Source organism: Metopolophium dirhodum, chromosome 9, assembly GCF_019925205.1.
Source record: "Metopolophium dirhodum isolate CAU chromosome 9, ASM1992520v1, whole genome shotgun sequence".
NCBI classification, from domain to species: Eukaryota; Metazoa; Arthropoda; class Insecta; order Hemiptera; family Aphididae; genus Metopolophium; species Metopolophium dirhodum.
In genome coordinates this window covers 32,865,859-32,887,169 of record NC_083568.1, presented here as the reverse complement: position 1 = coordinate 32,887,169, position 21,311 = coordinate 32,865,859, and the positions used below count along the sequence as shown (strand labels likewise).

Sequence of the window (21,311 nt, the reverse complement as noted above, 5' to 3'; positions counted from 1 at the left end):
TTCAGTTTGATAAAAAATCAATATTTTATTACATAAAATTGCATTTTTATGTAATAAAAAGAATCTAAAAGGAATAAAAATCTTAATGTATGGGATTTTATCCTTTTAACCTATCCATGTACATTAAGATTCTTTATTCTATTTAGATTCTTTTTATTACATAATATATGCATTTTTTTTATTAAATATATTTATTATATAAACATTGATTTTTTATCAAACTAAAAAAATTTTTAACAGATTTTTTTGTTGATATTTATTAAACAGAAATTTTAGTAAGATTTTTTTCAAAATGCATTCCTTATTTTAAAGTTTTTTATTCCATTTTGATAATTTTTTTTATTCAATTGATTTTTTTTATCAAATATTCATTTCATCCTTATTTGATAAAAAAAAATCAATTTTGATAAATAATCTTTTTTTTAAAAAATGTAAATTGAATAAAAATCTTACGAAAAATTCTGTTCGATAAAAATCAATAAAAAATCTGTTATAAAATTTTTCAGTTTGATAAAAAATCAATATTTTATTACATAAAATTGCATTTTTATGTAATAAAAAGAATCTAAAAGGAATAAAAATCTTAATGTATGGAATTTTATCCTTATAACCTATCCTCGTACATTAAGATTCTTTATTCTATTTAGATTCTTTTTATTACATAATATATGCATTTTTTTTATTAAATATATTTATTATGTAAATATTGACTTTTTATCAAACTAAAAAAATTTTATAACAGATTTTTTTGTTGATATTTATTAAACAGAATTTTTAGTAAGATTTTTTTCAAATTACATTTTTTAAAAAAAATTTTTAGTTTTTTTTATTAAATATACATTTTTTACCAAATGAATTTCTTATTTTAAAGTTTTTTATTCCATTTTGATAATTTTTTTTATTCAATTGATTTTTTTTATCAAATATTCATTTCATCCTTATTTGATAAAAAAAAAATCAATTTTGATAAATAATCTTTTTTTTTCAAAAATGTAAATTGAATAAAAATCTTACGAAAAATTCTGTTCGATAAAAATCAATAAAAAAATCTGTTATAAAATTTTTCAGTTTGGTAAAAAATCAATATTTTATTACATAAAATTGCATTTTTATGTAATAAAAAGAATCTAAAAGGAATAAAAATCTTTATGTATGTGATTTTATCCTTATAACCTATCCATGTACATTAAGATTCTTTATTCTATTTAGATTCTTTTATTACATAATATATGCATTTTTTTATAAAATATATTTATTATGTAAATATTGATTTTTTATCAAACTAAAAAAATTTTTAACAGATTTTTTTGTTGATATTTATTAAACAGAAATTTTAGTAAGATTTTTTTCAAAATACATTCCTTATTTTAAAGTTTTTTATTCCATTTTGATAATTTTTTTTATTCAATTGATTTTTTTTATCAAATATTCATTTCATCCTTATTTGATAAAAAAAAATCAATTTTGATAAATAATCTTTTTTTTTAAAAATGTAAATTGAATAAAAATCTTACGAAAAATTCTGTTCGATAAAAATCAATAAAAAAATCTGTTATAAAATTTTTCAGTTTGATAAAAAAATTTTTTTAAAATTATGGATTTTTTAACAAAAAATTTTCTTATTTTAAGATTCTATTCAAATTGTTTTTTATTAAATAAAGATTCTATGTTATGGTATTTCTAGTTATAGTTACCTAGTATATATTTAGATTCTTTTATTACATAATATATGCATTTTTTTTATTAAATATATTTATTATGTAAATATTGATTTTTTAACAAACTAAAAAAATTTTTAACAGATTTTTTTGTTGATATAAATTGATATTTATTAAACAGAATTTTTAGTAAGATTTTTTTCAAAATAAATTCCTTATTTTAAAGTTTTTTATTCCATTTTGATAATTTTTTTTATAAAATTTGATTTTTTTAATAAATTATTTTTTATTAAAGTTTTTTTTAAAATTATGGACTTTTTACCAAAAAAATTTCTTATTTTAAGATTCTATTCAAATTGTTTTTTATTAAATAAAGATTCTATGTTATGGTATTTTTAGTTATAGTTACCTAGTATATTTAACAAAATTGTGTTTATTAGTATTTAACTACTTTTAGGTTACATGGATGGGTTAAAAGGATATAATTCCTTACATTAAGATTCTTTATTCTATTTAGATTATTTTATTACATAATATATGCATTTTTTTTATTAAATATATTTATTATGTAAATATTGATTTTTTATCAAACTAAAAAGATTTTATTACAAATTTTTTTGTTGATATAAATTGATATTTATTAAACAGAATTTTTAGTAAGATTTTTTTCAAAATAAATTCCTTATTTTAAAGTTTTTTATTCCAGTTTGATAATTTTTTTTATTCAATAGATTTTTTTTATCAAATATTCATTTCATCCTTATTTGATAAAAAAAAATCAATTTTGATAATTTTTTTTATAAAATTTGATTTTTTTAATAAATCATTTTTTATTAAAGTTTTTTTTAAAACTATGGATTTTTTACCAAAAAAATTTCTTATTTTAAGATTCTATTCAAATTGTTTTTTATTAAATAAAGATTCTATGTTATGGTATTTTTAGTTATAGTTACCTAGTATATTTAACAAAATTGTGTTTATTAGTATTTTTAACTACTTTTAGGTTACATGGATGGGTTAAAAGGATATAATTCCTTACATTAAGATTCTTTATTCTATTTAGATTATTTTATTACATAATATATGCATTTTTTTTATTAAATATATTTATTATGTAAATATTGATTTTTTATCAAACTAAAAAGATTTTATAACAGATTTTTTTGTTGATATTTATTAAACAGAATTTTTAGTAAGATTTTTTTTCAATTTACATTTTTTATAAAAAAATTTTAGTTTTTTTTATTAAATATACATTTTTTTACCAAATAAATTCCTTATTTTAAAGTTTTTTATTCCATTTAGAAAATTTTTTTATTCATTAGATTTTTTATCAAATATTCATTTGATCCTTATTTGATAAAAAAAAATCACTTTTGATAATTTTTTTTATACAATTTGATTTTTTTAATAAAAGATATTTTTAATTAAAGTTTTTTTTAGAAATTCCATTCAATTTTATCCTTATAACCTATCCATGTAACCTATAAGTGGTATAAAAATACTAATAAATATAATTTTGTTAAATATACTAGGGAACTATAATTAAAAATACCATAACATAGGAGTGTGTAACAGATATTTTTTTCCAGTTATTCATTTGATCCTTATTTGATAAAAAAAAATCAATTTTGATAAATAATCTCTATTTAATAAAAACAATTTGAATTAAATCTTAATATAAGAAATTTATTTGGTAAAAAAATCCATATTCTAAATTTGTTGAAAATTCATGTTTAAAAAAAATAATATGTATTGAGTAATAAAAAAAAAATATATCATGCTGACAAACTAATTATGTACTAAGTATTAGATGTAAATCCAATTCTGAGTGACTCCTGCCCTGAAAGGTCAAATTGAATTGAATTTGAATTTATTTAACATACAATTTAAACAAATTATAAGCCCCACAGGGAAATTTAATTTTTGGGGGTACCCAATGTTGAACAAATTCTGATTCAGTCCAAACAAATTCAAACAAATAACATACTAAATATTGGCAAAAGAAAAATCCTGGAAAGTCCATTATTTACTTATGAGAGTGGCCGGGGATACGTTTCCTCGGCCCCCCACGGGAAAATTGAGTTTTCCGGGGTACCTGATGTCAAACAAATTCTGATTAGATCCAAACAAATTCAAACAAATAACATACTAAATTTTGGCAAAAAAAAAATCCTAGAAAGTCCATTATTTAATTATGAGGGGGGTTGGGGAAACGTTTCCTCGGCCCCCACGGGAAAATTGAATTTTCCGGGGTACCTGATGTCAAACAAATATTCTGATTCAGGTCAAACAAATCCAAACAAATAACGTACTAAATATAGGCAAAAGAAAATTCACGAAAATTGATATGTGGGGGGCTGGGGAAACGTACGTAAGGAGACGTAAGGAGACGTTTTGAAAATTTCTGGAGCAGTTTCTTTTTTTTGTTTGCTGCAAATTCTGTGTTTATGTTGAATTTAATAGACCATGAGGGGGTTGTATAATTGTGTTTCTTTCATATTTGAAAAAATCTCATTTGCATTTGGTGATAATCTGTTTGATGTGGTCAGGTATTAGTTTTTCGATGTTGTTTCTAGTTATTCTTGCGGAAAAGTGTAATGCTATTTGTATTCTTTGGATTCAGAGGGGGGTTCAATAGCTATAATGTAGATACTTTCAACTGGGCTGAATTTATTGGGTCTAATGTTTTTAAAACTCCATTTTTGGAGGCATATTTCTGCGACGTATTCAAATTTTGACGGGATAAGTGCTTTATGTAATTTTATTAGTAGTTTGTTTTTAGAACAACAAGTTTTGTGTGCTAGTATTTTTATGATTCTTGTCGTTTGAGATTTTAATTTAATTTAATTTTAACGCCTAGAATTTTGATTTTGTCTAAAAATTCAAGAAAAACAGAAATAATAATAAAGAGACTGAGAATAGGACACACTCACCTCACACATGGAAACCTCATGAAAAACCAATCACCAACGGGATTCACCTCATGCGGAGTTATCCTTCCAGTAAAACGTCTGATGACAGAATGCAAATCAAATGAAGAAGAAAGAGAAAAACATAATACACAAACGAACCAATACGAAACCAGGATGTTAGCCAGAAAACATCACGTTATATCTCAAAATGTTAAAATGTTTTTTTTTTTTTTAAATCCTTCTGTCAAGAATAAAACAATACAGTTCAAAACAATACCTGCATAATTAGCTTCTATAAGGTATTAATAATATATTCACCTGATTATATAATATATATTATGATAACTATATTATAATATTATTATCATCTATATACCTAGTTTCAAATTTGTTTTGTTTGAAAAATGAATAAATTGTTTAAACGATAAGATAATGTAATTATAAAATTATTAATTATTATGATAGATTTAAAAACGTGTTTTGCGAAGTGTTAACTATATTATATATTACATTATTACAGTATATTATATTCATATTCTATCAGTCTATTACATAATATTAAAAATACCTATGATAAACCGATTTCGTACTGTAATTTATTAAGTACGTTATTATAATAAGTGGACGAGGAATGGTTTATGCTTTGACGAAACAATAATTTCCCTGCAAAATTGATTATACTGATATTCTGTTCGATCGGCATGTGATTATTTCGATAAAATTGTTTTTTTTTAGCGACAGTTGAATTTTCAAAATATTTTGTTCTACAACGTGGTTGGATTTTTTCTCATTTCCGACGGCCGCAAACCGTGGCCCACTTTCGTTTTTTCAAAGGTTTGAGATTCTTAACTTTTTATTTAACACAAATGTCATGGTATTGTCTATGATTTTTATTTTTAACATTCAAAATTAATCAAAAAAACCGGGCTCCGGATCTCTAGGACGAAAAAAGCTGTGCCGAATCGATACTATATCTGGTCAAAGCATTACATAATATAACCCTGTACCAGGTAACAGTGAATCTTTTTTTATATAATTACTAATCACAAAGATGCAAATTCGTTTTTTTATAATTTCTTTATATGCTTTTTAAAAATATTCATAAATCAATTTTAGAGGTAAATACTATGGAACCAATAGCTACATTTTTCATAATATAAGTATCATTAATATAGTAGGTATGTGAATATAATATTTTAATGTAATTTAATATAATCCATTATTTTAAAAATAGTGCCACTATCGTCATATATGTAGGTAGGTACTCCTAATGTCTCAACATAACGTAAAAAATAATATTATTCTTTTATTTTATAACTAGGTATAATAATTATTTTAGTCTAGTCTAAATTATAATGGTTTTAAGTTCCATCTTTTTTTCCATTATACACGTATTTTCCAGTCTTTTATATTCCATTATAGATATGAATTAAATCGCACATTTACTTCACTCAATTTATTAACTCACTACCACTTATTATAATCCTTATAGAGTACTATGTTTAGCACCTCATACGAAACCAACATTAACGAGTTGGCCTTTTAATTTACGCTTTTGAAACTCTGAAATCTGGAATTACGATTATAAATATATATTTTCAGACTAACGTCATCATTCAAAATCTAATCTCTAAAATATATTATAAATTATAATAAAAATCTAATATTATATGTATAAATGGAACGCATTGTTTATCTCTAGAATCCTTATATACTATTCGATAAATATATTATCATAACTATAATAATCTAAAGTGTACAGGTAATTTATTTCATGCGTTTTAATTTTTTTTTTTTTTTTGTAAAGAATAAAATATCATGTCGATTTTACGGTAAATTATAATTTTAAGAGTAATATTACTTATTAGGATTAAAAGTTTATATTTTGGAAACGTTTAATATATTTTAATGGTCATGGCTTATTATTCATTATATTATTAACAGGTTATTAGTTATTAGTTACTTGATTTATAAGCTTATTTACTCGGATTCTTTTCGTTTTATTGATTAAATTAATTTATAATTTTAAATTTTAATAATAGGAAATTTTGATTAATTTTTTTAAAAATAAAAAGGTAAAACGCCTAGGACCAATACTAGTGACACGAGATAAAGCGACGTACACTAATTGTAGGTAATGATTTTTGTCATATTCGTAAACTATTTCATCAAATGATGCACTTTGTGACTTGTGTATGGTTATAGCCATCGCAGGAATTAATGGAAACTGATATCTTGTAACGGTATTTGTTTGTTTCCATTAAGAGACACCAGGTCGGGTGACAGCTGAGTCAGAAACAGAGCGCCGGCCGGCGTGCAGACTCGGACCCCGGCGCGGCGCGCATGAGTCGCTGAACGCGATGCGGTCGGTCCCGTGTTAAGAGAGAGCGTCACGCGGGTCTTTTTTTGGTAACCTTTTTTCCCATTTCACTACGTAGAACAAGCGTTAAGAAGCTTCGCTTTAAAAATAGAAAAAAATATATATAGCAAAAGTCATGGTGTTTGTGCCCCATTTTCGCAGTTGGAAAGAGCGATCATGGGCGGTACACAGCAGTGCTTCTACCAGGGACTAAGATAATATCTAATATCTAAGATATTATTATATTATAATGGACTGACATCGAACAGTCTGGTGGTGTTGGGGGGGGGGGGGGATACGTATCAAATGCTGTGCCACATATAAAAGTTAAACCCAGTGAGTTCACCCTAGTAGTATTATTTTTTAAATATTATGATTTTTAGATTATTATTTATAAACTATTAATGAATTATCTACAAATTACCAAATATTACCTAATTATTATTTTTCTTATTTTAAATTTTATATCAATTGATTTCAATAGTTTTTTTTATCGGTCATGTACATATTATATGGCGTTAAAATCATTCGATTTTTGTAACATTTTCTGGCTTGCGTCACATTATTGGCTCACAGATATTGCCTTCATTTTAGTCCCTAGCTGCTACTAAGCACTTGCACCTGCTGTGGACCACGACAGTCATAACTATGTTATTAACATTGCATCAAATCTTTTAAAGTTTCATCGGGGATAAAAAGGTAATCATTAGGACATTTTGTCGAAAAAAATCGTCAATAATTATTATAACATTTATAACGTCTATTAAATTTATATAAACATGTATAAATAATCAAATTTTAGTCTAAAAATATAATTTTCTTGTGTTCAAATATTCCAAGCATTGCCACCGCGGTATATGGGGCCCATGATCATGTTTATAGCACAATCGCCAATCTAACAATAATTCCAAATCTATTGTTCGTCTTTTACATTTCTGTTTCCTGGCCAACCTTCCTATTGGGTACTTCAAAATGATCAAAATCTGCCATCGATATTTTTATTTAACAGTATAGAAATACAATTAATGGTATGCACTACACCCCTATACACTAAAAACACTACATGTCTCAAATGTTGGATCAATACTTGAATATTGTTAAATTTTATGGAATCCGACGCAAATAGGTTTGACTGAATCACTCGAGCGTGTTCAGAGGAAATTTTTACGATATATTAGCTACAAACGACAACGTAATACTGGTGACCTCTCTCCTTTCTTATCTATACCAAGAAATATGATTCAAAACAGCCTCCGCTTTGAATGTCTGGACAACAGACAACAACGCAATGATATTCACTTCATGATTAAATTTGTAAACTGAACTATATCTAGTCCTGAGCTTCTGGAACTAGTACAATTTCATGTTCCTCAATAAATGTCTCGTTCCTGCCCTACTTATTCTCATAAAAAAAAACACATAAAACCATATACCATATGGATTATGACTATAACGACCCAATCGACTATATTTCGCTTGAATGCAATCAATTAATAAACATCGACATATTTAAAATAAACCTGTTTCGTCTGTAAAAATGTCTTTGGAGTTTTTTTCTCTTATCATTTGTTGCAGTTTTATTTTCCAACCATCACCACTTTCACCAATTATGGTTTTAAGACAAATGCCATTTCTTTGTTTGAAACCATCGAGCTATCCACTGCTTGCTTTAAAATTGTTTTTGCTTTTTTGAGCTTTTCCGCTCAGTGGAATTTTTTTTTCACTTGTTTATTTAAACACACATTCATCAACATCAGGATTTTTCGATTCCCTAGCCCTTGTTTTGTCCTTTTTACAGGATGTAGACAACTTTCTTAAAATGTTTTCTTTATTTTTAAGATAAGTTGACAAAGTATTAAGTGGAATACGAAATTCTTTTGCATGCGTTTTAATGTCGACATTACGAACGAACATTTAAACATAAAAACACGATCAAAATTACTCTTTTACTTGTTGAAACATAACGGAGCACTGAAATGTATACTTAAGAGTAAGGGGTCAGGGAAAAAGTATGAGGTATTGACGATTTTGAGTTTAAAAAGTTCGAGATCATCAAATTTGATAGTAAATTTATTTTTAACGTCTAATATAAATCACTGACTACTGAGTATTCGATTTTTTTGTTTAAGTGTATGTTTAACAAATAAAATGGAATAGTCTTTCCTAGTCATTAATATTATTTAAAATATTTAATACAATTATTGGTAATCATTATTGTTTGCGTACCTATAGTAAAAACTACGATTGGATAGATGCACTTCATTGATAAAAATAAACAATTGTTTAAGAATCTATGGTTTTTCTTAAAAATTAGAAAGTGAAAAAGGCTTAAATATGATGGGTTTTGTGTTCTGTGTCCAAAAAAGTTTGAGCTTTTCCCCTTTTACTTGTGTTGTGAAGAAAAACGTTTAATTTATAATTATATGATTGATATTTCATAATAGTTTGAGCCCAAATAGGCAAAAGTGCCAACATTAGGTACCTACACTTTGAAATAACTTACAATTGTTTTAATCATATTCATCTACTTAAAATCAAATAACAATAAGTGAATTCATTACCATATTAAAATATTAAATAAGATCCACAGGAACTGTTGATGTTAATAACACAGGTTATAATCATTTCTTGTTTCGTTGGTGTAAACGATTTCATTTTTTTCTTTCGAATACGTTGTTACGCCCTAAAAAACAATATAATATTGTTAAATTATAATTTATTAATTTGCGGAATACTTAATGTTAACGGGAGCATGGAAAGTACTAATTTCCGTAATACTTCCAAGTTTTAGTGCAGCTCAATTATGAATGCGTTCAGGGTACTAAAACATAAATTAGTGCTCCAACCAAACCCGGGTTTTCTTCCCGCTGGTTTTAATTTAGCTTAGACATGAAAAACACTAATTCCCACTACCCCTTCAAATGTTAGTGCTCAATTAATTATTTTAGAATATTCAAAAACTAAGATTAGTTCTCATTCTTCTCAAGTATTCAACATATAGGTACATTAACTAACCATAAGTAGCTAATAAATTATATTTCTTTACCTACTCAATAGTAAATTATAATGTTCGTACTTTATTTAGTGTTGTGAATAAATCCAAAACATTATTGGTAGTAGCGGTGGGATACGATAGTATCCCTGTACTAGGCTTATAAAATATAAAAATTACTTCAAGCTGTTAAGCGAATGGTTGCATCTAATACGGGAGTAGATAAGTCGGTAACAATAAATTATTCAATAACTTCCAAAAAGCTACAGTTAATACTATTACTTGTACCTACTACAACATACATACTAGCGATATCTAAGGAAAGTAGTCTCTGGCTTCCTGAGAGTATTGGAAATTGTTAATATGTAAATTGTTGTTATAAATTGTTGATTTGATGGCGGTGTTGTCGAAGTTTGATATCATGGGGGAGAAAAAAGAAAAAAGCAGGTAAATGGATGTCACTATGCTGTACAGTAGGTTACAAGTGGGTCACTGTAATGGATGGTGTTAAATTTGAATTCAATGATATAATACCATTGTGTACAAATAACGATTCTAAACGGAGGTGGTTTGTAAGCCTAGGCTATTTTATATTATATTTATATTAATATGATGGTAGCCAGTTAGTTGAATTAATATTTTTTGTATATCATCATATTATATCAAATCAATATATTCATCGCTCCGCTCAAAATCTTAAAGGTTCCTACTATAAAGAACCGTGTCATACAAAATTCATATGCCAGAAACTAAAATATGTAAATTTATAAAATAAACCTATGACATGACAGACAATTCGGAATATTTATCAAAAGGTACATGAAACCAATACCAGTTGTACATCAAGTATCAACTGCAGAGGTCCGAAAGCATAAAACAGACTTTCGTATTAAATTGCGTCTCTGGAACCTTTCAGTGACTGACGAATACGATGTTTGCAGGACTAAATTAACTAAAGGTTTTTGACTTTTCGCTTACTTTATCGACAATATATTATAATCTATACCAAAGACCTTACCAATATTTTCTTAATCAACTCGGACAATATAATTTTAAAGAAGCACTAATTTATTGTTTTTTAAAACCCTGAAAGTAGGCAAATATATATTTTAAAGTCCACATAAAACCAAACAATGTAAACAGAATCGTGATTCCAACTTTATAATTATTTTTTTGTGATGTTTATCATTTTAATTGTGAACATTTTTAAAATATAGAGTGTCGGATATACTAACTTGATCCGAACACCATAATGGCATAAGTATATAATTCTTCAAACGTAGAACGTAGAACGATGCATTTTAACCAATGGCTGTCAATTAACTTAACGTAATTGTCCTTATAGAATGGTTTCCTTCCATATATCGACAAAATATTTGTTATTATAGTCTGTCATGACTTTAATAACCCGAGTCTTGTTTGAATTTTGAGTGTCACTGTTTATCATTTTGTCTTGTATGCCCAAGTTATGTTTATAAATGCACTGAAAACAAACAAATATTAAATTATTAAAACAACAGTGAATTTTAATTGCACATTACACATTATAATATAGTAATAACTATGAATAGGTTGATGTCATGTATAGTAATTAACATGCGTGTAAACGGAATTTCTGACGTGACTAAATAAAGTTGCTACAAGTGTACTACTGTCTACTGATCACATGAATAAAATACCTTATATAAAAGTCCCTCCAATATAACATGGTTTTTTTTTAACTAAACGATTTTAAAAAATATTTAATATTTAAATATTTAAATTAGTAAATATAAGTACCTACGTTGTACAACAGTCGCATAATTTTAGTCTCTCATACATTGAAAATATTTTAATTATTTTCTTAATATCATAATAATCCAGTAAATGGGGGGTTTTGACTTGCAAAAAATACTAAAGTTTTGTCTTGGGTTCCTGATTGACCAAAAAAAATGCGCCATCCCTCCGAAGTCCACAACCGTTCGCCATCTTGGATTTTAGGAGAAATTTTAAAGTTTTTTACGGTTTTTTTAACAATATCTCTACAGTTATTAACTTTACGATAAAAATAAATTCTTTAAAGTATAAAGATCGTAAAATTTTTGACAAGAAATATGCTATACATTTTTAGCGTAAGAGTAATAAATAAACGACAAAGTCCATCCGCTCATCATAGAATGTTCGTGATGTATAATTGTAATTTCGTGATATTTCTTTCATCATTTGCAACGAACATACCTATGTACCTAATGTACCATTTTACCCTATTTAGACTTTTCGGCTAATCGGATTATGTTTGTAACAAATGACGAAAGAAATTTCACGAAATTATCTATATATATCACGAACATACCTTCCTTTTCCTATATGAATGTACGTAGTGGCAAATGGACCAAAAAACGTAGAATATATGCATATATACAGAGTGATCCAATTTACGTAAGACACTTTATCGTTAAACTATCTACTTTTCGTATAATAAGTGTATTTCGTTAAATGGATCACCCTGCATATAAGTACCTATATATGTTTAGTCTCGTGTGTTATTCCCGGTAAATGTAAGTTGCGTCCCAAAAAAAAGGTTCCGATAACAATATACGTAAGTTGCGGCCCGGTATTTCTCTGGTACATACGTAAGTTGCGGCCTGTGTTTCTGTCATCTGTCATGTATACGTTAATTGCATCCGACGGAAAATTTATAATGTTTTTATCGATGGTATTTATGATGGTATTATCAAGAGTATATCCTGTTCTCTATCTGCAAAATTTTACTGTAGTAACATTTCATACGATGAACACATATTAGTTCACCGATAACCGTTCTATACGAGTGCACGTGGAGATTTTTGAAAATGAATGTGATCAATTTTAATACAATGCTAAGTGAAAAAAATAAACCATTAAAAGTGATTGCTGGTCAAAAGTTTCGTTTTCACAAGTTTTTAATAAATTATGTTGAACGTTGGTGTTGCACCGTCAAAACGTGTAGGTGATTTGCAAAAGTAAATAGTCTTATTAATACTGAAATTGAGATTTTTAATGAACATAAACATAAGCCATTACCAGAAAATATTTTAACTAGACAAAAAATTAGTAACAATTTAAAACGGAAATCAGTTGATGAAATGTTTATTAGACGATCAAAAATTTTACATTCTGAACTGAAAAATGATGATATTGAAAACATAACTTCTGGAGATGTTTTATTAATAAAAAGAAATATACATAATGCTCGATATTCAAAGCTACCCAAATTACCAACTACATTAACACAAATTCATGAGACTTTCAAAAATATGGAATTTAAGACAATTAAAGGTGAACACTTTTTGTTAGTGAATAATAATGAAACAAATATATTAGGTTTCTCGACAGTTCCTAATTTACAAGCCTTGTGTAGTTTGAACACGATATTTGTAGACGGTACTTTCAAAAGTTCCCCGAAATTATTTTATCAACTCTTCACGATTCATGGTGTGTTAAATAATAATTATATCCCACTTGTTTATTTTTTACTGCCATCAAAGTCAACTAATTGTCATACCGATGCATTTCAGTATTTAGTTGAAGAATGTAGAAAAAATGACATGCAATTCAACCCAGTTCAAATGTATGTCGATTTTGAAAAGGTACTTCACACCCGGCTATACATACTGCTGCAAATGTTGTCTGGCCTTCTATTCAAGTAAAGGGGTGTAGATTCTACCTAGGACAAAGTTGGCACAGAAAGATTCAACAGTTGGAGCTTAGTACCGATTATAAAAAATACAGAAATAAGTAATTTTTTAAAACTCTTTTTTGGACTTCCTTTCTTAAATCCACAAGATGTTGAAAACTGTTTTACTGAAGACATTATGGCAATACAATCACAAGATGCTCGAGTATTAGAATTCACAGACTATATATTAGATTCATATATAAAAAATGACGCTGACTATCCACCAGAAATATGGTTAGAATATTTATCATCGACATTACGCACGACTAACAATTGCGAATCTTTCCATAGAAAATTAAATAGTTTGTTTAATTCTTCTCATCCTAATATTTTTAATTTTATAGATATTTTAAAAAATATACAAATTGATACTTATATAGCGTTACGAAGTCAGGGCTCAAAAAATATAGTAACAATTGAAAAAGAAGAATATATTTAAAAAAAAAATGGAAGAATTAGAAACTAAAAAAATTACTCAAATTGAATTGTGAGGCAATTGTCATTCAAATTTTTACATACTTCTATATAGACTTAAATAAGTTATACTGAATAAGTTAATAATTGATAAAGGACAAAGTTGGCACAGAAAAATTCAACAGCTTAGTATCGATACAAATATACAATTTTAAATAATAATAAATAAATATAATAATTAATATTAATAAATAATAATAATGTAAATAATTAATTACCAATATTTTTAACCATACCAACATTTTACACAATTTACAATTTACACATACACAAAAAATACCCGGGACGCAATTTACATATACCCAAAAAATACTCGGGACGCAATTTACATCAATAAGGTACATTGGGACGCAACTTACAGTCACCCGTTATTCCGATGAGCAGGTGCTAACATTAACAATGAACCAGGGACGCTATACCCATGTATGGGCGATTGTAAACTCCGCCCGTTTTTTTTTCTTACCTGGAATGGGTATATGGAAAGGCCTTATTTATGTAAAAATAAAATGATAATTATCTCCTAAGTAAACTCAAAAACGGAAAAATAATTAATGTGTTAGAGAAAGCTATAAATACTAAATCGTTATCATAATGAATTTATATTAGTCTTAATGATTTGAATATCTACAAATTGTATCTCACAATTTTAGTTCACAGTTCAAATTATAAGTATTATAACATAAAATGTCATAATATTATAATATAGGTACCTACATATTTTTTGATTATTAGTTATTACTTATTACAATTGTCTATCATTATTTTTTAACATAATACTGGCCATTGCAATTTGTATAATTTGTTAATTGTACAATTATTATTTTTATTTTTTATTTTTATATTTTTTGGCCTAACTTATTTAATAAGAATAATTATTATTATAAAATTATGATTTTTTGTTTAATCTGTATGACTGTATATTATATTAATTGTATAGTAAAAACTGTTACTTGATTTTTATCACTGGCGGAGTTTACATGAACTCAATTTTACTTGATTTTTGTCACTGGCGGAGTTTACATGAACCCAATTATACCGGTTTTATTTTACTGGCGGAGTTTACACTAAAAAAGTTTCTCGTGACGGAGTTTACTTGCGCCCCCCAGGTATCCTTGGCAACAATGGCCTGGTTTTACGGAGGGTACAGCAACACGGCGCCACATGATCACTACACAATGGCCTATGTTACCACGGATTGAAAAAAAATAAAAAGTATAAAAGGTTATATTCTCAATATTCAATGTTATAAAAATTACAAAATGAGGTAAGTTATTAATAATAAAATATTTCAGCAATACTATTTACAGTATAATAACACGAAACTAAACATATATTATATACCTATTCTACGTTCGTTCTGTTTGCAAACTACGTGCAAATACGTATATATACGTCATTATAGCGCGCGGCGCCACATTCTATGAAGGGCGGATGGACTTTGTCGCTAATCTATTACTCGTATAATATACATGTATAGAATTTTCTTGTTACAAATTTTACAATCTTCAATTTTTTATATAAGTTATTTTTATTGTAAAGTTAATAATTTTAGAGATATTGTAAAAAAACCATAAAAAAGTGAAATATGTCACCTAAAATCCAAGATGGTGGACGGTTGTGGACTTCAGAGGGATGGAGCATTTTTTATGGTCAACCAGGGCCCCAAAATGAAACTTATCGCCAAGTTTTAAAACTTTAGTATTTTTTGCAAGGCAACGCTTTTTTCGGAGTCCTATTGACTGGATTATACCTAACTAAATACAAATTGAATTAACTGTATAAAATGATTCCCATTATTAGTTTATTGTTAGAATTGTCATCACCACAGTTGATTCCCCCTCCCACAGTCCCACCCCATAAACCAGTACCTCACGTAAAACCAGCAGCGGCAGCATCCAATAGGTATTGTGCACCGATTTACACCTATAGTACATTCCAGTAATACACATGCACATTAATTTATTGGCTGTGGGTGAGTTGCGGTCCGATAAGATGTTTACGATGTCAGAGACCGTTTAATTCTGACCCAATAACATTTTAGCTGTAGGTGAGTTACGACCAGAAAAATATAATTCACCGGACCCCATGTTTCCATGTACCTACCCCTAGCATTTAGGCACAGTTTACTACTAGCTACATCTGTTCCACTAACAGTTGGGTCAGTTTACAACAAAATATTTCGTTCTACAATAGCCATCCTAACATCTATAACTTTGTTTATGTGTTACTTGGAGTTCAATCTGAGACTTACATAAAATTTGGAAATAAAGGATTCAAAACAAAGAAAATGTGTGAAAATTAAGTTTTTATTAGAAAATATATGAAAAAGCTAATACAAAAAGAAATAGGGTAGTTTAATTTTGTTAAGCCATTAGGTAAGTATTAAGGTTTTTCCAAACTAATATTCTAAAATTAAAAAATTAAACAAAATTACGGTCAACTCATCGGCAAAAAAACATATTTTTGAGAGATATAAAGTGGTAATTATTATGTGGCCGCAATTTATACGTCCCTCTCATAGCCTGGGCCGTAATTCATACGTCCCTCTAGGCTCTAATAAACCCGGGCGCAGCTCGTACTTGATTTAGGGTTTGGCTGCTATTCACCGCCACCGAATTTATTATATTACCCCGAACGACGGATCAATACTAGAGTCCGCGTATTGGGGGTTGGTGACTCCGCCTACCACGAGGCGTTCAACACCTGGTACCACACATTTATTTGGCACGCTATACCTATAACTAAAGTAATCAGGTTTTTTGTGTGAACATCACCTAAACTATAATCTTTCGATTGCATAGTGGCATCAGGGGGGGGAGTCACCAACCACCAGTACGTTTTGCGCGGACTCTACAAACCCCCACTCAGGACACAATATTAAACGTAACTATTAAAACCAATACGGCGACACTGATGACAGCAATCTGACGCTTCAATTTCTATCCTTCATTTGAGATTCTGAGCCATAGTTTATTAAAGTTTATTAGGAACAAATATTGTTATCGTTATAAATATTACCTAGGAATTATGTAAAATTTTAACGCTATCGTAAGTGCATTGTTAAATAGTAAGTTTTATAATATACGTTTTCATGCAATTATTATACTATTGTATTTTTATAGTCTTCCAATTATATGGGGTCTGTACTAGACTGGCTTGCCCCTTGCGCGCGCCTATGTTTACAATATATTATAAAATCTATTTAGTACAATAGAAGATAACTCTTCGAGAAGCAATGGGATTATAGATAGTATTACTGGACTACTGGGATTTCGAAAATTTAATTTATTGTAAAATAAAACTTAAGACTAATAAAATAATAGCAGCCCCGTTATTATGGTAGAAATAAGATATGTTACTCAAAATGCCACAGTATAGTTTGCCATGTGAAAATTAATTTGATTGATAATTAATTTATATCCAATTAGTAAAATTGTATGAAAAATGTGCCCTTTTATATTAACATTTTCGAAACAGCATCATATCAGCCATCGATCATCATAAATAGTCAAAATTCATATTTTTAAAAATCTTAGCATACCTGTATACATTCAAAATAATTAATTTCATAATTGCCTAGTCTCATTCATGTTAGTAGAAATGAGTAGTAAAAAGTAGTAAAAATTATGTTATAATAATGAAAACTAGAATGAAGCAAAATGTGGCAGCTTGTACAAGTAAAAAGTAATGTACCCCCCCGATGGCGTGGTGACCGTATTTATTGAACGTCGACTATTCCCCGCATCACCACAATGCTCTCATTGTAGCAGTTTATACGGATAATAGGGGGGGGGGGGGGTGGAGGGGGTGATTGGAGATGTTGTCGGCCGCGAGGGGTGAAGTTATTGATCGAGGGTGCAGGGACTGTTGTATTGTCGTGAACTATACTTGCTGAGGGTGTCTTTAACCGTACAGATAGAGCGGCGTGGGGGTATATTAGTGGAGATGTTGTCGGCTGCGAGGGGTGAAGTTATTGATCGAGGGCGCAGGGACTGTTGTATTGTCGTGAACTATACTTGCTGAGGGTGTCTTTAACCGTACAGATAGCGTAGGGGTATATTAGTGGAGATGTTGTCGGCCGCAAGGGGTGAAGTTATTGATCGAGAGTAGGACTGCTGTAGGTATATAACTATAAACATCAGTACATGTGTTATATTAACGCAGCGGAGTGTATTTTTAAAAAAAATACTATATATACCATGTACATTAGACCTTATACTTAACCCCAAGTATAAGGTCTATACTATTTACTTACTAGCTGTATTGCCCGGTGTTTCCCGAGGATAAATCATAGAGTAAGATAGAGGTGACATTCGGTTTCTAAACTGAAGCCAGAAGATGTCTCCCAACAGTGTAGCCAGTTTTAAAATAATATTATTGTATTCAGTGCAATATTTATAATGATGATAATACTAAAGTTCGAGTCTTAGAATTCTTTATAATACATTCCACTTAAATCTTAAAATATATACTAACACATGACATTAAAGTGTATCATCTAAAGATATCAAAAAAAATAAAACAAAGTAAAACTCTATGATTCGATCATTGCCTACGCTGCGATCTAGTGGTGCGTAATGTCGTAAGAAGCCTCTGAACAAAAATCGAACGGCTTCAATTTTATAGTATTTCCGACATAGACAACCTATCTTACAATATAGTCTATGGGATAAATAAGACCAACAGTCGGGGGCACGAAAAATGAGCACTGCCCGTAATGTGCCAAGCGTCATTGTTTTCATAGTGATATCCAAATCAGAAGTTAATAATTTTTTTGAAATATAAAATGTATTATAATAATATTATGAGTGTTATTTTATTTTTATAATCAATTTACTTTATAATTTATGATTATATAAATAAAGTAACGGCTGCGTGACAATATAATAATATGTTGAAAACCAATCAGTGAGTAATGAGTACGAACAACTTCCCACGGGAGCCAGCGCTTATTTTCCGTGCCTCCAAACTTCACTAGAGTCATTGATGTGCAATCCACCAGCAGAAGTAAATATTAATAATAACTAATAAGGTAACTATTATTTCCTACGTGAACCATTAAATAGCTGCAAGTAGAAATAAATACCAAATATAATGTGGTTATGATTGTAATATTATTATTCATAGCAAGTAAGCGACCCTAACTAGTTAATCAATTATCAAAACCTTCGTTGAATCGTCAAAATCAGTCTAGTATGTTTTGATTAAATATAAGCCTCAGAATCATACACTTTACCTTTTATAATATATTATTAAAACTATACTTACTATAAAGCTGTATCTGCGAGACTGTAATGTACTTGACTAATAAGTAACTTTCATAATTTTTTCCTAGTAGATATTAATAAAACTTGTACAAAAAACGTTTGTAAATATTGTATAATGAAAACTAAAGCGACGAGCAAAACGCGACAACTCGTATAAGAATAAGAAGTAATTCTGATGGCGCGGCAGCCGCCCGTATTTATTGAACGCCAACTATTTCGCATCTGCGCAATGCTCCCCCTTGTAGTTCGTTGAGATGGCGAGGGGATACGAGTGGCTTCATTGATCGAGGGTGGGTCTGTTGCGCTTGCGCAGACGTGCACGTAATAACAGAATAAAACTATACACAGCGATACAAGCAGTTTATTGAACGTGGCATATAATTGAAAAAAAATATATATATACTAGCTGTATTACAAGGCGTTGCCCGGGGATACATTCACCTAGATGAGCCCCGGGAATAAATTCTCCCGCTGTAGTTGATCGAGGGTGGGTCTGTTGCGCTTGCGCAGACGCACACGTAATAACAGAATAAAACTATATACAGCGATACAAGCAGTTTATTGAACGGCATATCATTGAAAAAAATATATATATACTAGCTGTATTACAAGGCGTTGCCCGGGAATAAATTCACCCAGATGGGCAACCCACCAATAGCATATTATAGTAAGTAATAAGTAACATTTTTTTCTTACGTGAACCAATAAATTTCAAGCAGAAATAAATAACGAATTTTAGGTTATGTTTTAATATTATTATTAGTAGGTAAGCTACCCTAAAATAATTGGTTTAATCTATTATTTAAACTAGGTATAATATAATAATAAATACGGAAATGGTGATATATAACATTTTTTAGTATACCTACTATAATTTATATTTCATATATTAATCATAGGTATATTATAATGGCTATAAATAACTACAAATATAGGAATATATTATATAATGGTACCTATAACTATTTACATTATCGTAAATACACATAATTACATAAATTATAATATTTAAAATTACAAGACATTTAAAATATTGTATTCGTATATTTAATATTATGCTTATTTATTCCAAAATACCTATTCGTCAAAGAAGTTAGAAAATAAAATTAAAACTTTTAAAAATAAAAAAAAATTATCTAATTAACTCTGTGGGTGTTTTGAGCTGCTCTTTACAACCCATGTAGGTTAATATAGGGTGGATCAAACACAGAACATATTTTAATTTTACCAAAATAAACTCATGAAGAATCTTATATTAAATGTTCAAGCCTTAGGTGTTAAAACGTTAGAATTTATTCATATTCAAAATAATGTACACAATTTTTATAAAATGTTGACCATTACTTAAACGTTTAAGCTTTAAACTCTTATGAAAAAAGACTATTGTGATAAATCAAATACAAAATTCTCATGAATCCATAATTATTATAATATATTAAGTATGTATACTATAAGTATACTATATAATTACCAGCAATGTGTTGAATCATTATTTTCTTCTTTCTAAAAGTAGGGTCTTACTTAATAAGAATAATAGAAAAGAAACACTGAGTCACCGACATTAAATTATTAAGTTAATATAAATTATATTCTATCGACAATCTTTTATTAACCTACTGAAATACGATGAACAGCTTTGCAGGCTCCAGTGTGTCTGATCGTCCTTGCGTCTGCAGGGCGAGATCCAGCTAACTGCAGAGTGCAGACCCGGCCATTTACAGTGTTGCCAGACACTATAATTCTAAACAGTAGAGGACTGACAAAACTTCAAGGTGAGAGGGCAAGTTTTGTATTATGGCACAATTCTGGTTACATTTTTGGGGGTGCTAGATTTATGTTGACCAAAGTGATCCCCAACCCTTCCAGGCTTATTATATATAAGGCTAACTTATTAAAGCCCGTGCAATCTCTATCGATTTTTCATCAAAACGACCTTATATTAACTGACA

General features: G+C 28.4%; 1 long non-coding RNA gene across 2 annotated transcripts; it reads right to left on the bottom strand.

Moving 5' to 3' along the window:
• Positions 1–5,396: 5,396 nt before the first annotated feature.
• Positions 5,397–20,993, bottom strand: LOC132952856 (uncharacterized). Of its 2 annotated transcripts, none has more exons than XR_009665516.1 (3): positions 20,834–20,993; positions 11,160–11,407; positions 5,397–9,615 (listed from the first exon to the last, which is right to left on the bottom strand). It is a non-coding gene; the product is annotated as an uncharacterized LOC132952856 (long non-coding RNA). The 2 variants fall into 2 exon arrangements; XR_009665515.1 differs by lacking the exon at positions 20,834–20,993 and adding an exon at positions 19,364–19,498.
• Between the last annotated feature and the right edge of the window lie 318 nt (positions 20,994–21,311).